Source organism: Leguminivora glycinivorella, chromosome 8 (genome assembly GCF_023078275.1).
Source record: "Leguminivora glycinivorella isolate SPB_JAAS2020 chromosome 8, LegGlyc_1.1, whole genome shotgun sequence".
NCBI lineage: Eukaryota > Metazoa > Arthropoda > Insecta > Lepidoptera > Tortricidae > Leguminivora > Leguminivora glycinivorella.
Window position 1 is genome coordinate 24,604,473 of NC_062978.1, and position 21,944 is coordinate 24,626,416.

Consider the following 21,944-nt stretch of genomic DNA (forward strand, 5'->3'; position numbering starts at 1 on the left):
TAATCCCAAGATTTGGCGTTGGCACTAGTGTTACGAAAGCGACTGCCATCTGACCTTCCAACCCGAAGGGTAACTAGACCTTATTGGAATTAGTCCGGTTTCCTCACGATGTTTTTCTTCACCGAAAAGCGACTGGCAAATATCAAATGACATTTCGCACGTAAGTTCCGAAACTCATTGGTGCGAGCCGGGGTTCGTCTATTCTATCTATTCTTATGGACACAGAAATGTCCGACTAACCGCGTGAAATAGGCCCTAGAAACGGGCAATTGTTATCTGACCAGACTATTAAGTGGAACTGTGGATCCCTGCCGGCCTGGCCGAAAAGACAATCGCTGACGCTAGACGCCGATCGAAACCACTCGAAACGCAGACGGCTGACGCGCCAATACGGAAGAGCGATAGAGACAGATAGGTACGATAACGATATTCTTGTGTGTACATTTGGCTACGTACTAGGCTTGTGTCGTTCACGAACTATGAACTGTTAGGAATAAAATCCCATCAATGACCGAAATGAACTGAATCTTTCCGTGCTCTGTGAATCGGTCTTTGCTCATTTAGTTCAGTATAGGATCGGCGAGCGCGAGCGGTTTGGATCAAGAAAGAGTGTGTGACTGCGCCGACCGGGAGCGAGGTATTTAGCAAAGCGACACAAAAACGTCAAGTTTTCATATTAAGCTTCGGTTACCTTTAGGCCCGGAATTGTTATTGTCTGTGGAATATTCGTATCATTTTGACACTAGTCGGTCCCATTCGTTCTGATCTTTCCGACCGTAGTGGTCGCTGGTCTGACTGAACTAAATGAGCAAAGACCTAAAAGAGCGAACTAGTTCGTGGGAGCGATTGAACGAGATCGGAGCGCTCCGATCAACGAACGAACGAACGAACGAAACGGCACAAGCCTACTACCTTGTTGTCCGGTCCGGCTGTGCGGCGTCCGACGCCCGTGTAATTGGTTCCGTCACTATCAGTACCTTAGGCAACTGGCCGAAATAGAATTAGTGCCTACAATGAGACGTTTAATCAACAATCTGAGGGATACTGGACGTTTGCAAATTGCTGACATAGTTCGCTGTTACTATGTCAAAATGAAGAGAAATAATGGCCGCAATTTGTGAAGGATTTTGGTTTTTGGTAGGCCTTCAGTATACTGACTGATACAGAAGGTATTGAAGTCTCGACTGACTCAAAATTCATTTTATTCTGTGCAATGTTCTATCTTGGAATATGAACTCTGTGTAGGAACCCAGCGTCTCAGCAAGTAGAGCGCTTTGCGCACCTTTAAAGACATGTAATAAAACTATGTATATACTAAAAGCAATCTATATTAGGTATGTTACTGAAAGCGTTCATTTTAAAAGAAATTCTGCATCTTAATCCCTATGTACAAAATACAGAACATTCTCAAAATTTCCGTAATTTACTGCAACTCAGGTCAGGTCCGTTGCAACAAAAATATGTATTTATAATTCTAAGGTGAAATACCCCATAATGGACGGTGATGCCATTATGGACAAAAAAACACAAATCCTTAAAAATAAGTATCTAAAATGAGTTTCTAAAAACTGACGACTATGTACCATAAACTAGAGTTGTAGAGCTGTTTCATTTTGAAGTTTCAATTAATTCGGTTATTTCTGAAGGATTTGGCGACAAGATAAAATTCATCAGTTTACTGAAAAAAATATCAAGACGAATTCTTAGTAATGTTGCTAAGAGAGTTGAGTTCATGTATAAAATAATAAAAAAATAATAGTCGGTGTAAACTTGAATGCGTTTTACTTACTGCATTAAACATGAGATAAGGTATAAAACATACTAGTTTGTTGCTCCAAAGATATAAAGAAATGGCGTTATTTTGCGAGTGTCCATTACTGGAACCGAAAAACTGCCTACCTCCTATGATGGACAAGGAACATTTTACAAAACCAAATTTACAAGAAACAATGCTATGTTAAAATAACTCAAACTAATTGTATTTATGGTATATAAAATTGACTCATTGAGTATCAGTTGGCTTTAAAAGTAAAATTTTAAACTAATTTCACTGTCCATAATGGGGGATCCATTACTGGAGAACTGCCGTCCATAATTGGAGAAAAAATACCTAGTTTTAATTTGTTAAGTATGAAGAAACTAATAGGAGTATCCATTCTGCAATACGCTTGAAATGTAAAAGAAGGATAGGACATTCAAGATTTAACACGCTTAGCGGTAGAATTTTTACATTTATGAGTGAAATATCAAAAACAGTCGAAAATTTTTCTTAAACTGTCCATGATTGGGTCCGTTACCTTACAACGATTTTAGCACTGTATTGTCTATTTTCATATTAATACAACTCAATGTAACTCTTCTGTAATGACTGTTCGTGCCAAAATAAAGAGAAAAAAAAATCCATAAGAAAATTCTCGTGTACTAAATTCCGATTGAGAACAATTCTCTTGTAAGATTACAAATTATTACGCAATGTTCTCAACGGTTGACGATCGCTTAATTTGATGTTTGACTTACACACCGGCGTTTATTGTTAACAACTGTCATAGAAATTGACCCTTTAGATTGAGAACTTTCCACGAGAAATTTTGTAAACTTCTCTTCCGTTCATTGCTGTCCCTACCTCATTTTATAAACCAGTGTGTAATTCCAATACTTATCTATTTATTGTGTTTGTTACAGGTAAATATTTCTGTTTGATCCGGCCGGCTTGTGGTCCTTCCCTTCGTCCGCGTACGCGCGTCGTATCAGTACCTAACTCAACTGGGCTTCGAAACACAATTTGTGTGAGGTATATTATTGGATAGGAGCACGGCTACTACTGTCTTTATTTTGTAGGCTTTTCTATAAGCTGTTGAAGTCAAATTAAAGTCAAAATACAAATATTCTTTATTCAAACAGGCTTACAATAAGCACTTTACGTCTACAATGTACAATTTATACATGTATAATCTTATTCTAACGGTGCTGTTACATGGGCAACACAATTGCCAGCATTTCACGTACCATTGCCGCGTTTGTTCAATACGCACCAACTAACTATGGAGCAAACGCGGCAATGATATGTGAATTGCTTGCTTGTGTTGTCCGTGTAAACAGCACCTTTAATATCAGAGCAATTAATTGCTTCAAACTACATTGAATTAATAAAATACTCAATGTCAATCTGAACTGAATAACAAACGACTGAGAACATAAAATTAGACATGTTTAAATTGTTCTGGCATAAATATTGCAAAATTGCTCCTAAAATAGCTTATATTTTAGATAAGAATATAATATGTTTAAGTTAGGGCATTCAAGGTCTATTAACACATCATGTATTTTCACATTATTGTTTGTATGACTGTTTGTTGCCTAAAAAAAAAAAGGCGCAAGCCGCGAAGATATCATTTTTCAAGTTGGGTGTGTTTCGGCAAATCAGCATATTTATGAAAGTAACTAACTAGAAAACTACGCTTATTTAAACTTTCACGATTATTACACTTAATTATTTTTAAAAATCGGGACTCAATCCTCCGCCACACATAAAGCGTTTTGTTATCGTAGCGTTAGCGGAGCGCAATGATAGCGGTGCGCCGGCGGAACGCTGGCGTTCTGCTCGCAATCCGCGCTCGTTAGTTCCCGCCGGCGTCCGCTGGGCGCAACGCCAGCGTTCGTCCGGCGCACCGCTATCGTTGCGCTCCGCTTACCGCTCCGCCTACGCTATGAAAACTCGCATGTGTGCCCGAGCTTTTAATCTAGAGTCTTCTCCGAGACCACGGGGACAACGCCGTCCCTGAAACGTTGGAGGTCAGTTTAATACGTAGTCATACGCGATTAAGTCCCGATTTTTAAAAATAATTAGAAAATTACGTTTGGCTATTATTTTTAATCACTAGCTATTAATGAATGTAAATAGCTAATAATAGCTGGTATATTTTTAAACGCCTGCTATATTAAATTTAATCTGCTTCCCCACCGGCAAATGAGTTCCGACCACAACATTAATTGGTTCGGATAAGCGGTGCTTGCGGTTGCCGTATCTACCGCATACTATATATCTACAAGAATTACATATTTATAAAATGCATAGTTATATATTTACAAATGCACAGAGCGTAGGACATGAGTGCATGAGTGTTCCCGGCTACACAGATTTGTGCTCTCTATTTTTGTGGCAACTTTTGAGTGGAAATTCCTAAATTTGCACTAGAGATAGAATTATAACACCAACAGCCATCGGTTGTTGAATCTAATTATCTCCATTCGCAAGTTCCGAAAAACATACTTGTATAACTTTGATGCCAAATATCACAGAAACAATGAGCTGTGAAGAACTTATGAGATACTATTTTGTTTAAAGACGATGCGGTTCATGCGGTTAATATGATAGGCTTTAGAAACTATCATAATATCAATAGATTCAAATCGAATGTCAATGGCGCAGAGAATGCCCTTAAAGCCTCTTTACTACTTTACTTTTTTTTTCTCAGTGGCGAAGGTACTAAGTACTAACGTTTTTAAAATAACCTTCCAACGCGGAAAACCGGTATCAAGCCCTTCCTAGCCTAACCATTTATACCATATATGTTCTAACGACATAATAGAGCTATGTCCAATCAACAAGGCCCCTCACCATGAGTTTGAAACTCGACAGCGACGATAGATGGCGCCACCTTATTAGTCCATTGCACATGTAAAAGTTCTTGAGCGTCTGTGCATTCGGCTACGCACACAGGATCTACTGAATAACGTAACTATCTATCCATACTAATACTATTACTAATTACTAATACCCACTAATAACATTATAAATGGGAAAGTGTGTGTGTCTGTTTGTTTGTCCGTCTTTCGCGGCAAAACGGAGCGACGAATTAACATGTTTTTTTAAGTGGAGATAGTTGAAGGGATGGAAAGTGACATAGGCTACTTTTGTCTCTTTCTAACGCGTGCGAAGCCGCGTGCAAAAGCTAGTAATCAATAAATTTATTTAACAGAATGGCATACAGACAAACATCTAAAACAGTGAACCCCGCACTAGGCTTAGCCTGTTTCGCGGGGCTCAAAGACATATATCGAGTTAGTCGAGTTGAGCATTTTTTTTTTTTGCCAATATTTTTTTTTATTGTTTTAAGGAATTTTAGGTCAATTGTACACAGAATCACGAGAACTTTCAATCTCACTAGGAGACAAAAAGTGTCCCAGAATTTCCATACATTTTTGTTACTTTCCTCTTTTACCCCATACAACATGTACGGAAAATGGTAACAAAATAAGAAAAAATCGTATGGGACAATTTTTTAACTACTCGGATTGAAAAGGCTAGTAAGCTTTTTTTTTTTCAAAAATATCACATTTCATAAAAGTGGCAAAAAAAAGAAATGCTCAGTTACCAAAATACTATGTCGTGCGATACACATGCGAAGAAGAAATTCGAAAAGAATGGCTATAAATAAAAAAATATAGAAAAGTAACTATGGTACGGGTCGCCTGTATTAATTAATGAATTGAATTCTATAGCTTTAATTTTAAATACAAGTGTAACGTAATGTAACAATATGGACTGTTATGTCTGAAATAAACGAATACAATACAATTAAAGTTGTACACATCAGGTAGCTACAAAGTTACAAACTCGTTCCCAGCCTGAACACTGCATGCAACTATTTCCATTTCCGTAGGCTGTCGGTCTGAGTGGCTACTTTTGAAGTAGATTAAATGAATTGTTTTATGCTAAATCCCAGTGTCCCTTTAAAATGACGTATCGGGGCCATTTTTTTCAAAGTTGTCCACCCCACTTTTTTTTTTTTGGACATTTTTATGTGTTTTCCACTCAGAATCGCGAGCTCTTTCAATTCTAATAGGAGAAAAAAAGTGTCCCAAGGTTTCTTTCCCATTCCATTACCATTTTTTCATACATTTTGTATGGCGGTAACGGAATGGAAGGTTCGAAAAAATGTATGGAAACCTTGGGACATTTTTTTTTCTTACCAGGATCAAAAGACCTTGCGATTCTGAGTATTAATCGCATAAAAAATACCCATGTTACAAAAAAGTGGGGTGGACAACTTTAAAAAAAAACCGGCCAAGAGCGTGTCGGGCCACGCTCAGTGTAGGGTTCCGTAGTTTTTCGTATTTTTTTCAAAAACTACTGAACCTATCAAGTTCAAAACAATTTTCCTAGAAAGTCTTTATAAAGTTCTACTTTTGTGATTTTTTTCATATTTTTTAAACATATGGTTCAAAAGTTAGAGGGGGGAGGAACGCACTTTTTTTTCCTTTAGGAGCGATTATTTCCGAAAATATTAATATTATCAAAAAACGATCTTAGTAAACCCTTATTCATTTTTAAATACCTATCCAACAATATATCACACGTTGGGGTTAGAATGAAAAAAAAATATCAGCCCCCACTTTACATGTAGGGGGGGTACCCTAATAAAACATTTTTTTCCATTTTTTATTTTTGCACTTTGTTGGCGTGATTGATATACATATTGGTACCAAATTTCAGCTTTCTAATGCTTACGGTTACTGAGATTATCCGCGGACGGACGGACGGACGGACGGACGGACGGACGGACGGACGGACGGACGGACGGACGGACGGACAGACAGACATGGCGAAACTATAAGGGTTCGTAGTTGACTACGGAACCCTAAAAATGGCCCATCGGATAAAAAAACTACTTCTCTGAGAGTGGAACTGAGGCAGTAAAACGGGGCTACTTTGCACCAAAATTTGCTCGAAACTTTTTACTCGTTGATTTTTGAAAATATGCAGAAGGATATTCATTAATATATGTATATACAAAAGACCTCCCCCAATTTCAACTGCCAATGTTTAAAATTGTGGTATGATTTTAATATCAGCCCTATGTATATCAATAGTACATTACGATACAAGTGCTTAAAAAAGGAAGTTCGAAACGAGTGGCGATAAATTAAAACACGACCGAAGGGAGTGTTTTAAATCGACACGAGTTACAAATTTCCTTTTCGCACGTGTATCGTACGATGTTTTTCAGTACAGATGAGCCTCCGAAGTTTCGACCTGGCATATACACCGTGTCCAATAAGTCCGAATACTCACATTTTACCTCAGTTCTAAAGATATAGGGATCACAGGCCATCAAATTCTTATTTAAACTGAGGAGTATATTCCTCTTAATAAAATACAAGCACAAAGTACATGAAATTTCCGAAGTGTCTAAGAAAAACAAAGAGGTAAAGTGCCAACAAAATACTTGCTCGGCACGCAGGTGACGAGTTATTTTTTATAAGGAGAATCTGTATGTGATAAAACAGACGCCACGTGTCCAAAATAAACTATTATGGGTACCGAGGATAGATAACGTTCCGGGCAACTAGAAAAATGTGCCTAGGTTCCAGAGCTCGCCATTGGCCCAGGTGTGGGATGCAGTATGTAAGCGAGGTAAACTACCTTCAGTACTTACAGATAAAAGCGTTAAAATCAACGTTTTTTTCTTTAAAACCAAGGTTTTGGAGAAAAAAATGCCTTAAAGTTAAAAAGAATGCTTGGGAATGAGTATCATGTGTCCCAACAAGACGCACCTCCAATACATTCGGCAAATGGTATTCTAGCGTAGTTTCAGACTAATTTGGCAGTTTTTTATCCGAAATATGAGTGGCCACCCAGGCCTCCAGGTTTAAGCGTATTAGACTATTTTGTATGGTCATACATGCTTTGAAGACTAAATTTTTATAAAATTATAAACCTAGATCATTTCAAAAAGGTTATCGAGAGTATTTGGGATGAAATGTGAAGAAAACGGTGCGTGCCGCGTGTAATCCGTTTGAGAAGCGTTTGAGGCTGGTAAACAAGTTAATGCTGGAGTTATTCCAAAACATTTGTTGTGAATGTAGTAAATAAGAGTGCCATTCATAAAATATAATAATAATGTAGTAACTATTTGTTCATTTTGTTTTATTGGCTATTTGTGCTGTATTCAAACTTATTGGACACGGTGTAATGAAACACTTCTCGAACTAAAAAACGACCATCTGTACTGAAAAATAAGTTAGGAGGACTGTTACCCGTTGTCTGGGTAACATTGCTCCTGAACTGAGTTTATAAATAAAAAACCCTACCCTACCCTACCCCCGCTGGATAGCAATGTTGATCAGCTGAGCAAAATATTGGCCAGTCAGACGCCTCGCTTGGACAGCTCCTCAAAAACAAAACTAAAGTGACTGATATGACTGGCACTTCGCTGCTTTGGCTAATAGTGACAAAATTTTCACTACATTGTATAAAACGACGATCTTTAAACAAGAAGATTTGATGCGGTTCTTTTAAATGGAGCGATTCAAGAGGAAGGTTTATATGTTACCCGTGCAAAGCCGGGCGTTTTTTTATAGTTTCTTGCACTTGAGCCAGATCTTATAGAAGAAAAATAGACAAATATAACGTACTAGCTTTTGCCCGCGGCTTCGCTCGCGTTAGAAAGAGACAAAATGTAGCCTATGTCACTCTCAATCCCTTCAACTATCTCCACCTAAAAAATCACGTCAATCCGTCGCTCCGTTTTGCCGTGAGAGACGGACAAACAAACAGACACACACACTTTCCCATGTATAATATTAGTATGGATACAGGAACGGAACAGCCATTTTTTTTTCGCGATTTCATCATGGGTCTCATAATAAAAGTTGTTATTATGACCACAAAACTCCATATGCAAAGTTGGAACGGACCTTTTTATTTCATCCTGTATATTGGGTTCTTTCCGCTGAAGCGCTGGTGGCCTAGCGGTAAGAGCGTGCGACTTTCGATCCGGAGGTCGCGGGTTCGAGCCCGGCTCGTACCAATGAGTTTTTCTGAACTTATATACGAAATGTCATTTGATATTTGCCAGTCGCTTTTCGGTGAAGGAAAACATCGTGAGGAAACCGGACTAATTCCAATAAGGCCTGATGGCAGTCAGAGTCAGAAGGAAGGTCAGATGGCAGTCGCTTTCGTAAAAACTAGTGCCTACGCCAAATCTTGGGATTAGTTGTCAAAGCGGACCCCAGGCTCCCATGAGCCGTGGCAAATGCCGGGACAACGCAAGGAGGATGATGATGATGATTGGGTTCTTTCCGACACAAAATATCACCTATTTTGCACACTGATTAAACAGAAGTTAATTTATCCCCGGTCTAACACTTTTTATGCTCGGTCTCCTTTTTAATCGTTCGTTTAACCCATTATGTTGCGGTGTCATCCCGAGCGCCAGTGAAGCGGTTAAACGGACTCAACTTTTTTACTTTTATTTACTGTTTTTATGGGACAGTTTTCTCCCATGGGACTTTTAGGAAAAACTAAAGTGGAAGGAGAAAAAATAACTTGTGATCGGTTGGAATGCTTTAATACTTTTCGTACTGCTCTTAGTTATCGGTGACTAAAATACAGTAAAATACAGGCTAGGTACAGCGGGACTAATCTCGACTGGGGTCCAATGTCCCTGGGTGCGTATTGTTAGAGTAAAAACACCAGGATACCACTATTAATTATACAGTTTATTAAACGGAATCTCAAAATACAAGTTCAATGACAAGCTATCTTCAAGTGACGCTCTGAGTCCGTCTGACGCCCAGTTGACAGCGATGCCTAGGGATGGGGACCAGCGACTAGTGATGTCCTTACATTCGCCCATTCTGACCTTGACCTTTCGTCCCGAAGGTCTCTGCTATCCATGCTGCTACTGATGACTGCCGCAGTCAACGCAGCCGAAGCAGGCCGCGCCTCCAACGGGTGGCGGTAGACTTCATCTGTTCATTTGTTCTTTTCTTTTCTGCAAAGTGAACAAGAACTTTGTATACTCCAGCTATACACTCAGGCCCTGGTCCTTTGAAGTGATTAACTCGAGAACCGTTGGAAACGGCCGGTGTAGTTTAAGACTAACTTACACCAAGATATGTAATTGGCCTCATTTTATAGTCAAATCATAGTAATGACATAACTAAACTCAAGATTGCATGACCAGACTAGCCTAGTACAAGTAAGTCAGGTCATTATTTAACAAATCCACAGCCAGTAAGGCTTTAAAACTATTAAGGTGCGATGGTACGAAAAGTACATGTTTTACCGCCATGATCGATACTATATATTAGTCAAATTAATTATGTAAAATAGATGACATCTAGCGGCGGGCAGGTAATTACTGGTGTACAAAACACCATCTAATATTTGCTTGTAAATAACTTCACCCATCAATACATTTCATTTATTTTCAGGCAAGTATTATGCCATTTATGCCTTAAGTTAAGACTTACGTGAGCGGTGCATTCCAAACTAACCAACCGCTCAATATAATAATGATGATTGGCGTCGTTTAAATAGCAAATACATGGAACAAACTCACAGTTGGCTTCGTCACTGTAGGCTGTGAAGCTCCCCACATGCGCAAGAAGGCGTACAACTCGTGAGAGGTTAACATGACACACCCTATGCGTGATCATAGCCACCTTCCAACACAGCACAAGCTCTTGTTAAGAAGCTCTGTAACATACTTGGGAAATACTAAGTTCCTTAATGTAACGAGAACGTGATAATTTTTTCTTGGAACTAAGCCAGTAGGTGATAGAATCAGTACAACACAACTGTCGTTCAAGTAACATGATAAGGTTACGAGAAATTAATTTACAATTGGCATAGTAGGTGCTCTCAATTACAGATCCGGCTTACATAGCCGTTAAATAATTTAGTAATAAACAATGACAATCAAGACATTACAAAATATTGTCATGTATTTTTTTTTTTTTTTTTTTTTTTCATGAATATATATTAAGCAGAATACATGGCTGTTCCTTGGCAGGACCTTTAACAACCGCTGATTATTTTTTTTTTCTATCAACATGATAAAATTAATAAATGGTAATAATCAATGTGTACTAGCCACCAATTTTGCTATAAGACAACACACATTACCATATCAAATCTTCATACGAAAGCCACGGTGATACGGCTTCTTTCGTGGCTGTCAGCGCAACGACCGCAGAAGTTGGCCCTTCATGACAAGGTTGTCGCGCAGCCTGTAGCATGCATTCGTTCAGCTAGGCATTCCGAACAGTTGCTCTCTCCGCTCTATTGGAAACCGTAATTTCACCAGCGACCTCTGGAAAGTATGCATGTAAGTGACCCTTTCAAGGTAACCTTGAGATCATTACTCTTTAAGGTCATAAAACATGCTTTTGACAAACAAGGTCTCAAGCTAACCTCTTACCATTAGCTATGACAAATTTTACCAGTGTCATAAATAGTTCAATAGATATCCAGTTTGGTGTTTCCAGCTTTTAGCAAGATTTAACCTCAGGAACTTCTGGAATCATGCCTTACCAATGCAAGTATTTTCAACTTATGGTCAATATTCACCAGGTTACCGGCAGGCAACTACTGTAATCAATAAATTAATCTGGAAAGGAATGTAATTAAGGAACAAATTATATCACTGATAATGCATTAAATGGACACTGGACTATGTCATGATAATAAATGTTCCAAATGTCTGTCTAGGTAATATATTTGTCTTTGGTTCAATTTAGAACATGATTACATTGATTACATTTCTTGTCAAAAATGTTTGCAATGCTAAACCAGCATTATTATAAACAAAACAGCATCAACAATACACTATACTTCAGTGCTATGCCCTTAATTTTAACACACATTATGGTTTTAACAAGATGCATAATTAACCTCATCAAAATATTATTATTATTTTATCAACATTTTTGATGAATTTGTGCCATGTAATATAGCAACATGTTTCCTCATTTAGAAAAATGCAAGATCATACAGAGTTTATATGCATAAGAATGTCACTAAGACAGATTTCAAAATACAGTCCCCGGAGAAGTGTTAGTGAACTTATAACAAAACACAAACAAGACAAGACAGTTGTCAAAGTTTTCTTATGCTTATTTACTCATCCCTTTATACCAACCTGTAGTGAATTTAAAATGTATTTACTGTCAGTATACTTACATAAGCCAGATGCAATGGTACAATATTATTGAGTAGGATAAATACCTTATTCCATGTCATTCCGGACAAACTTATATTTAATATGACAAATAGGGCAAGATAATGATCATCTCTCTTTGTAGATCATTAAACCCATAAAGTCACCTGTTATAAGGAATCATTTAGGTGTAATTTAGATCTAAGTACTTGTATCTTATACTCTGTTTCACTGTGACACTGTGACAATTGTCAATATATCACAAGTAGGTTCAATATGTATTATGTATTCTGAAACATATCGTCCATGACTTACTGTGGTACTTATTGTGATACATTTTGTGAGTATATAAAAGTATTAGTATCTTCAACATGTACATAACTAAGTTGATCTGAAAGAAAGAAACACAACACAGGCTACTATAGTGGATGTTGATAATTTCAGCCCCAGAGCACTGTGTTTGGATCACTTTTACTTCCGATTTCACACTCATTATGATAAATTATTACTCCAAAGTGTGAATATCTCGTAAACTGCAATGAATTTTGCCTCTTACACTTTTAACTGTATTATATGGTGCTAGTGTCTTTACTCGTTGAATCAGATCGACTGGTGTTAATTAAATACTGTTCGACGACAATAAATGGTTACGAGCGCGGCGCGAGAATGGTGACATTGTCAATTTCGGACAAATTACATAGTACGGGCGTATATAGGTACTTAATATCGCGCTTCTGAAACTGTTAGAGTAAAAACACCAGGATACCACTATTAATTATACAGTTTATTAAACGGAATCTCAAAATACAAGTTCAATGACAAGCTATCTTCAAGTGACGCTCTGAGTCCGTCTGACGCCCAGTTGACAGCGATGCCTAGGGATGGGGACCAGCGACTAGTGATGTCCTTACAGTATCGATCGATATAACTTTATTTGATATATTTTTAGTCATTATAACGATCATTTGATATAATTATTGAATCATATAACAACAAATAATATACTAAGAAATTGTATAATTATTATTTAATATAATGATCATTTTTTCGAAAAACATTTATTATAACATACTTTTAGTATAATGCTTATTTCCGATAATAAATAAATTGTATAACACAAATTAATTCTTTCTAAAGCACAGTTAGAATAAAAAAAATTGTACAATAAATTCGATCCATCATTTACCAGAAAGGTAGATTAGCTTAGAACTGTGCCCCCTACACACAACGCGCTGCTACCAGAAAAAAAAAACATTCAGTCGAATTGAGAACCTCCTCCTTTTTTGAAGTCGGTTAAAAATAGGTTAGGTTAGGTTAGAATTGTGACCCTTAAACATATCTACTGTCAGAAAAGTAGGTTAGGTTAGGTTAGAACTGTGATCCCTTAAAAAAAGAATAAAATTAATTCATGAAATGTTTTATACTGTTTGCTAGTTATATTATACTAGTCGTATATCAATAGATAGTTATACCATATAGCGGTTATTTTAAATAAATGTTATACGAAATAATGATTATACAAAATAAAAGTAGATCTTTTGTGGTTATACCAAATGTTAATTATGTCAAATGAGTGATTATATCTTTTAAAAATATACCAAATGTTGTTATATCAAATGTTACTATACCAAAAAATGTTATACCAATCATTACACACCCAATGTCCCTAGTCCATTTTTTCCATGTTTGCATTACATTCACTGCCAGTAGGTATGATTTTGTACGAAAATGAACACAAGGTATGTGTCACTGGCACCGAACGTGTTAAATAGAGTGTCCACCGGTTATACATGGTAGGCGTGTTCAGTGGATACATGTAGAACTTAACATCATAGTGTAATAATGGAAAAAAATGATTTGTAACAATTGCCCCCCAGTCGAGATTTGCCCCGCTGTACCTTATACGTATACGTTTATTGAGTCATTAAATGTGCGATGAATAAACTGCTGGTGCAACTTTACACATATGTACAGTCAAATGTGAAATATGGGTGTGAAAATGTTGTTCGTTAATATGAGACATATTCTTGAGCGCCCTGTACTTGAGCAGTTCCCAAAAACTTTGTATATAGTTACGTCAGCAAATTTTATTTGACCCTAATATTTATTTATTTAATTTTACTGTAGGTATAAGATATAATTTTACAAGCCATTTGTGGCTAAACATGTATGGCTATTGGCTACTCAATAATAATAATGTACCACCTGATGTATACCATGTTTATCGCAATGAAGTAATTCATTCATTCATTCAATCATTCCTATTATGTTACCAACATTTAGTAATATAAGTCGACTTTCATAAGATATATACAGGATAATTGTCATACTATTGTTACAAGATAATTGTAATTAAGGAAATATAGATACTAAAAAACCTTAATTACGAAATAAAACTTACAAAAAAAAAATCATCAAATAAATCTTGAACATGAAACAAATGATTTAACCTTTTCCTTAATTTTTGTACAAACTTTTTGAAAACTACTGACCTAAGTATTTTTCATAGGATCCAAACGGCAGATTCGTTTAGCGCAGCGGCATCCTTCTCCGACAATAGTCGATAAAACTGGAATGTCGTTATCAGGCCCGGGCCTTATCGCTCGTCATTAGCACCTGCTCTCCTATTCATGAACGGCTTTATATAGTCCTATTATACCTTTTGCTAGTATAACTTGACCTGTAGTTTTAGTATAAAAAAATAAATATGAGAAATAGTATAGCGAAATGTTCAGATCGAATTACATATGTGGTTGATAAAAATATCTCTCTCTTTTATTAAAATTAAAATATGGCAATTTTTGGATGCGAAACGGGGTATTTCGTTAAAATACTTATGCACTAAAGTTATCATTTTTGCCCAAAGGTTAAGGTTTGAGTACTAATTCATAATTGCTATTCAACGTTTCTTAGGTTTTTTTTTTAATAAGTATAAGGGACCATCCACACTCATAAGACGCATGTCTCGGGGCGCGCAACGGACGTCTCCGCCACGCCGCCTGAATTTAATTAAAAAAACGTCTCCTCAGTATTCGTATTCTATGGGCAATAACCTGTTTTTAGTGATAATGAACGACATAACATCTGCTTGCGACGATCCAGAGTACGTAATGTTTGCAGATGACACGTGCATCATTGTTAACGCTGACAACTTTGATAAACTAAAATCCACTTTATCTACGGTAATGCTAAAAATGTTTAAATGGTTTTCAGCTAACGGGATGTTACTCAACGTAGACAAAACCAACATAATTCACTTTAAACTAAAAAATAATGATAACATTCAACTTGATATATCAATAAACGACGTAACGGTATATACCACAGGTACGAGAGACTAAGTACCTCGGTTTTATCATTGACTCTGGATTAACATGGACTCCCCATATCGACCAAATATGTAATGTACTGGCCTCGGCGTGCTTCGCGTTGTCATAAGACTTGGTTCGCGAGTGATGAACTGATTATGGCCACAGTCACAGTTGAGCGGTGATGACGTCATACGGGAGCGGAACATGGTTCAGTGGCTTGCCGACTGACACACTGACACTCCTCTGTGCATTGTTACCACGGTGTTATAAATAACTTAACCACAAAATCAAAATTTTGAAAAAACCCCCGACTGCGACATAGTGGACCGATTTTCATGAAACATGGCTAAGATGGCTAATTATTATTATTAAATCTTTATTTCAAATAAAATTATATCCATAGAGTTATTATTAGACTAACACATATGTTAGTTACTTATTACTTACTTACTGCGATGGCTCAGCGACCCGAAGTGGATCTTGGCCTCCGACACTAGATTCCGCCATTCGCTCCTATCCTGTGCAATCTGATGCCACTCAGTCACTTGAAGGTCACGCAGGTCTTTCTGGACCTCGTCGATCCATCGGTACCTGGGCCTTCCGACCGGCCGTACTACTTATTACTAGTACATAAATTAGTTACTAGTTAGTTATTAGTTAGTTAGTTACTTATTGCTAGTACATAAATTATATTACAACTTAAATAATGGCTAAGAACACTCCCGAGTTCCCGACTAACTAACTCAGCTTTCAAACAGAAAAAAACTAAATCTAAATCGGTTAATCCGTTCGGGAGCTACGATGCCACAGACACAGACAGACACGTCAAACTTATAACTCCCCGTCGTTTTTACGTCGGGGGTTAAGTAAGGCAGAATATTGACTGGAAAATAGATTTAAAGTAAAAAAAAAAGGTTAACGTACCGTTGGTACGAAAAAATTACAAATATCTTCTAGTTCAATCAAAGTTTTCCGTGATCATGATTATTCATGATGCATGCAACTGCGTCGAAATATCGGGAGCTCGACAAAAATCTAAAAGGTAATCACGGCCTATATACATATACCGGCCAATATAAGTCTAATCAATCAAAGATTGTTGTAGTTTTGTTGTAGATCATTCCGTTGATTGTAATGTTAACTTATCACCAAAATGAATATGATAAGATTACAAGACAATTTAAACGATGAAAATTTTAACTTATGAATGGTTGAAGAATCGCGATTGTTTACAGCTAAAACAACGCATAGTTTACCGGCCCGATCCCTGCTAAAGATACTAAATTAATGTATGTATATTACCTGCAATACTACTGTGAGTACATACTCGTACCTAGGTCAATAGATCCATCAGTACCTAGAAACAAACTAACACGCAACGGCAATTAAAGTCGCGTTATTTTTCTGAGCCATTAATAATTAAACAGTTTTCAACATTGTCGCTAGCGTATTGCTTTTCACATGAATACCATACGGTATGTGAAAAAGTAAGCCTTTATTGTCACCTATGTCGTCAATGAGAGTTGACAATCTCAATAACTTAACCGCATACTTATCTGCTTGATGCTGCTTACTTGTACTTTTATATATTCTGTGCTGCTAGCAGCTAATCTAAATAGTACAAGCGTTAACATCTAACTGTACATATGTATACATATTTTAGAATAAAATAGAATAGAATAAACATTTGTTCGTGAACACAGGCAAGACAAAATACACATAATAACAACAGAAAGGAATGAAGTGCCACGAAATGGCCTCAGCGTGTTGCTGGTGACTTCCAGCGCTAATCTTCCGATGAGACCATCAAGTGAGAAAGAATTTGCAATTAATTGGCGACCGGTCTGGCTCAGTCGATAGTGACCCTGTCTGCTAAGCCGCGGTCCTGGGTTCGAATCCCGGTAAGGGCATTTATTTGTGTGATGAGCACAAATATTTGTTCCTGAGTCATGGATGTTTTCTATGTATATAAGTATGTATTTATCTATTTAAGTATGTATGTATATCGTCGCTTAGCACCCATAGTACAAGCTTTGCTTAGTTTGGGGCTAAGTTGGTCTGTGTAAGGTGTCCCCAATATTAATTTATTAATTATTACTCATATACAAAGAATTAGACTGATTAACGCGTATTCTTTGTTACAGGTAAACTTGGTGACTGATTTGTCCGTTTTGAAAGTCATCTGGACTGGAAGGAACTAAAGAACTTGAGGAATGAAGAACATATTTATCACTAAGTTGAAGTAAGATGCATGCTTATGTTCTACATTTGTGAGTGTGCACGGGAAAACGTCCCACTTTGTAGCATCTTTATCAGTTTATTCATATAAAGATACAAGTAAATCTCGCCTTAATGGTAACCGACAAAGTGGGACGTTTTACTGAACATACTCACATTTTTTTTTAGATTACACATCAGTAGATATTATAGTTCATTTTACAAACATAGGTGTAAGAACAAGTAGATAAGTATTTGAAATATTATTAAATCATTTATTTCAGGCAACTTTAGTCCATAGATACACATATTCACAAAAGAAAAGAAAAGAAAGAAAAGAAAATTACAATGAAAACTTAGGTACTTATATCAAATTAAATTAAATTAAATCAAGGATATACATTTAAAACAATTTCACTGTGCACTGATATATCAAATAATTCGATAACTCAATAATTCTTATAATCAAAAATAAAAATGTATAACAACCAATAATAATAATAAATTAATAATATTCAATAATTTATAAAACATTAAAATTTGCAAGCATGCGCAGTCAAATTCTATTCAAATGTCCGAAGCTTAAGAACTAAAATATAGAACATAAATTAAGGAGTGGGGGAACATGGAGACTATCCCAGTGCCTTGCTATAGGACAATCCAGCCTATTAGCCACCAGACTCAGAATGCTGTTGGGGCTCACACGAACGCGGCTCATAAGGGAAGCAGTCCGTTTGCGGATAATGGCCTGGAAGCCATCTATTCGTGTATCCGCAAACATACCTGAAGCGCTGCAGAACTTCGAAAGACCCAACAACATCCTGAGTACATTATTGTACTGAACGCGCAAGGCGTTGATTGCCCTCTGAGTATAGTTGACCCACAGGCTGCACGTGTAAAAAGATTGGCAATATGCCTTGAACAGAGTTATTTTAACTTCTCTTGAACAACGTGCAAACCTGCGAGCCACCATGTTACCCCGGACAGCCAACGCCCTGCGCTCCCTCTCGATGTCTGGATCGTCTGAGAGGCTCTCATCGACCCAGTGACCCAGGTACTTGAACTTATTGGTCCTATTCAGAGGTATCCCGTACAGCGAGATTTCCGGTACCCTATCCACCTTATGCTCACGCGGCTGGAAGACAAGAACCTCACTTTTAGCCACATTGTACCTGAGTCCGTGGGTCAACGCATACTCCTCGCACTTATTTAGGAGTTTTCTGATTGCACAGACAGAGGGTCCCAAGAGCACCATGTCATCAGCGTAGCTGATATTATTTACCATTTCTCCGGCAATTGCACATCCGACTCTTGTGCTACTGAGACCCTCTATGAGCGCATTAATGTACAGGTTAAAGAGACGCGGTGAGGTTAACCCCCCCTGCCTCACCCCGCACTTCAACCTGTACTCTTCAGAAAAGGCATTTCCCCACTTGACCACATTAATTTGGTTATTATACCAATAATCAAAAATACCTATAACATCCTCCGGTACGTCCGTCTCCGTACGAAGCTTATGCCAAAGAAGGTCGTAAGACACCATATCAAAAGCTTTTGATAGGTCAAGGAAACAAGCGTAAACTGGCGTTTTCCTATCAGTGTAGTATCGGACAGTGTGCTTGAGACATAAAATTGCTGTTTCAGTTGATAACCCTGCTCGGAAGCCAAACTGGGCATCGTGTAACTTAATATGTTTACACAATTGTCGATCAAGCAAACTGTCCAACACCTTGGCTACCGTAGTTGCTAATGATATGGGTCTATAGTTGGCCTTGTCAGACGGATCTCCAGTTTTATTCTTGATTACTGGTACAACCACCGTTTTCATACATTCGCCAGGCAGATACGAGTGACGCAAGGCCAGGGTGTAAAACATCGCCAACACGCGCGGCAGATGCACTCCGGCATGCTTGAAATGCTCCACACTAATACCATCATGACCCGGAGACTTACCTCTAGCCATATACCTTATAACCGAAGCGACCTCCGACGCGTCAAATTTCATTGGCGACCCTGCCCTTCCCGCGACACTCGTCTCCGCCCGAGGAACGCTGGACGGTTTAACTGAAAAGCTTTCCCTAAACATATTAGCCACTTCAGTGGGCTCACTAATACCATCGACACCGAGGGGGACACACGGTCTGGGGTTAAGTTTGTTGGTCTGTTTCCAGAAATTTTTAAAATCTTTTTTAGCATGATTACAGGCTAAAACATCCATCTTTATCCGATCCGCATTGTCCTGGCACCATTTCAGTCTTGATTTAAAAATGCGCTTGGTTTCCGCCATCCGCTCATAAAAGTGCCCATTTGACGGCTTACCGCGTGAAACCCATATCTGAAAATGGAGCCTGGCTTCCTTATGATAAGGATAAACATGTTTGTTCCAGCCAACTACACACTTTCTTCTTGTTCTGCTGTTACTATCAGACCCACCCATACTTTCCTCAGCCGCATATTTCAGAGAGTTAATAATTTCAGTATACAATCTATCTATAATCAACCTATGATTACTGATACTACACAATCCATCACCACATTCAGTCAACTCCGCCGGAAAGTCTATAAATTTAAGTTTTTCATTGCACAGATAATGATACTGTTCAATCTGAGCTGCATCTCTATGTCCCCACAATACCCTATTAAACACATAGTTAGGCTGATTACACACAGGTTTCAATACATTAATATCACAGCTAATTTCCAAGGCTAAATGATCAGACCAATTTGAGCCGTAATGAACTTTTACGTTTGCCACCGATTGCATCGCTGCCTCGGTAACCAAGCAGTGGTCGAGCCAGCGCGTGCAGCCGTGTGCATCACTCACAAAAGTAAAAGTGTCAGAAGTTATACCTAACTTAACAATATCCGCGCAGAACCAAGATTGGTCTTCACAAAACTGTAATAATTCACGACCAAACAAACTATCGGGATGCGCATTGAAATCCCCAAGTATATAAACTGAGGACAGCTCGACACTTTCCACGATAGCACATACCTCACTCAGGCACTCTGTAAAGTCACTCAAGTTATCAGCCTGGTTTACGGGCATATAAACCGAGAACACTACAAACGAACGATCACAAACTTGTACTTTTATTGCAGCGAGCCGATCACTGGCACAGTTAATCACCGACACAGAGTCAAACGCACTTTTCTTCCATAATAACGCTACACCCCCATAGGGCCTACCGCGTATTATACCTGCAGTGTCATCGATACTTGACTTGCCCGTAAACCCAAAACTATCATCAATACAACCTAAATATGGTAAACTGTGATTAAACAGCCAATGTTCCTGTAAGGCTATAATGTGTGAATGTTTACATAATGATCTAATATAATCTACAGAGCGCGTCACTGATTTACAGTTGTAACTAACAATATTACATTTATTAAAATAATTATTCATTATAAAATATTTAAAATATAACTAATTTATTTACCTATGTGGTGCTTTATTTCGTGCATTGCATAAAATATTTTATTTTAAGTATAGGAAACTAGCCTATTCGCAATACATTACCTATTAGAAAAAACTTTCAAGGGTGATAAAAATCAAAATACAAGTTATTTTTAAAAGTCGCCGAACAAATGTTGATCAGTATAAGGAGAATAGCCTAGAGTTAGATAGAAGAAGATACAAGTTTTTTTCAAAGTAGTGCCGATATGAAACACAGTTCAATCTCTTTCTTCGCTCTAAAGAAAAGCTCTCCCTTCGACCGTGTAACAAATCAGGGTGACTAATTTGACTCCACAAATCACTAAGATGTAAATCTTTGAGGTCACCTGTTACCACCTTTCAACAAATTACTTTAGCTTACCAAGAAATGTCAAATAACTTTGCGACAGGGAAAGGGGAATGTACCTCTACCATTGACTTTATTCCTTCCTATTATCTCTGTTATAAACTTATCGGAATAGTAAATTACGATACACGTGCGGAACAATTAAAATACGAACTTATTTCTTCTTCGCGCGTGTATCGTACGACGATTTTCCGTACATACATATGGCTCTTTAAAGTTTCGACATAGGCACATGAACCAAGTAACTCCATGTGTGCTGAAATAGTACATTACGATACAAGTGCGAAAAAAGGAAGTTCGAAAAGACTGGCGATAAATTAAATGAATCGACATGAGTTACGAAATAGAACATTTTACACAAAATAGTGCATTACTGTTTGTTATGTATGTATGTATGTATAAACTCTTTATTGTACAAAACACAAAACACAAATATGACACAGGATAGACAGACACAGGATAGATATGTACATGTTTTAAATCGACACGAGTTACGAATTTCCTTTTCGCACGTGTATCGTACGACGTTTTGAATGTCGAATGAAAATAACATTTTCAGTTTCAGTAAGTGACCGTTTGGGGGCGCTGGTCATTTTCTCCATACAATGTCATTTTCTATGACGTTTATAAGTTACATATTCTAAAATATTTAAAACTCATAG

The 21,944-nt window shown here is 37.6% G+C and overlaps 1 protein-coding gene and 1 long non-coding RNA gene across 2 annotated transcripts in view; one reads left to right on the plus strand and one right to left on the minus strand.

Annotated features, from left to right (window-relative positions):
- LOC125228604 (fat-like cadherin-related tumor suppressor homolog) overlaps window positions 1-21,944 on the plus strand; it is a 258,065-nt gene that overhangs the window by 72,880 nt on the left and 163,241 nt on the right. The gene's annotated exons all lie outside the window — the stretch shown is intronic.
- Window positions 10,193-11,203, minus strand: LOC125228605. Its single transcript, XR_007177308.1, has 2 exons — window positions 10,916-11,203; window positions 10,193-10,486 (listed from the first exon to the last, which is right to left on the minus strand). It is a non-coding gene; the product is annotated as an uncharacterized LOC125228605 (long non-coding RNA).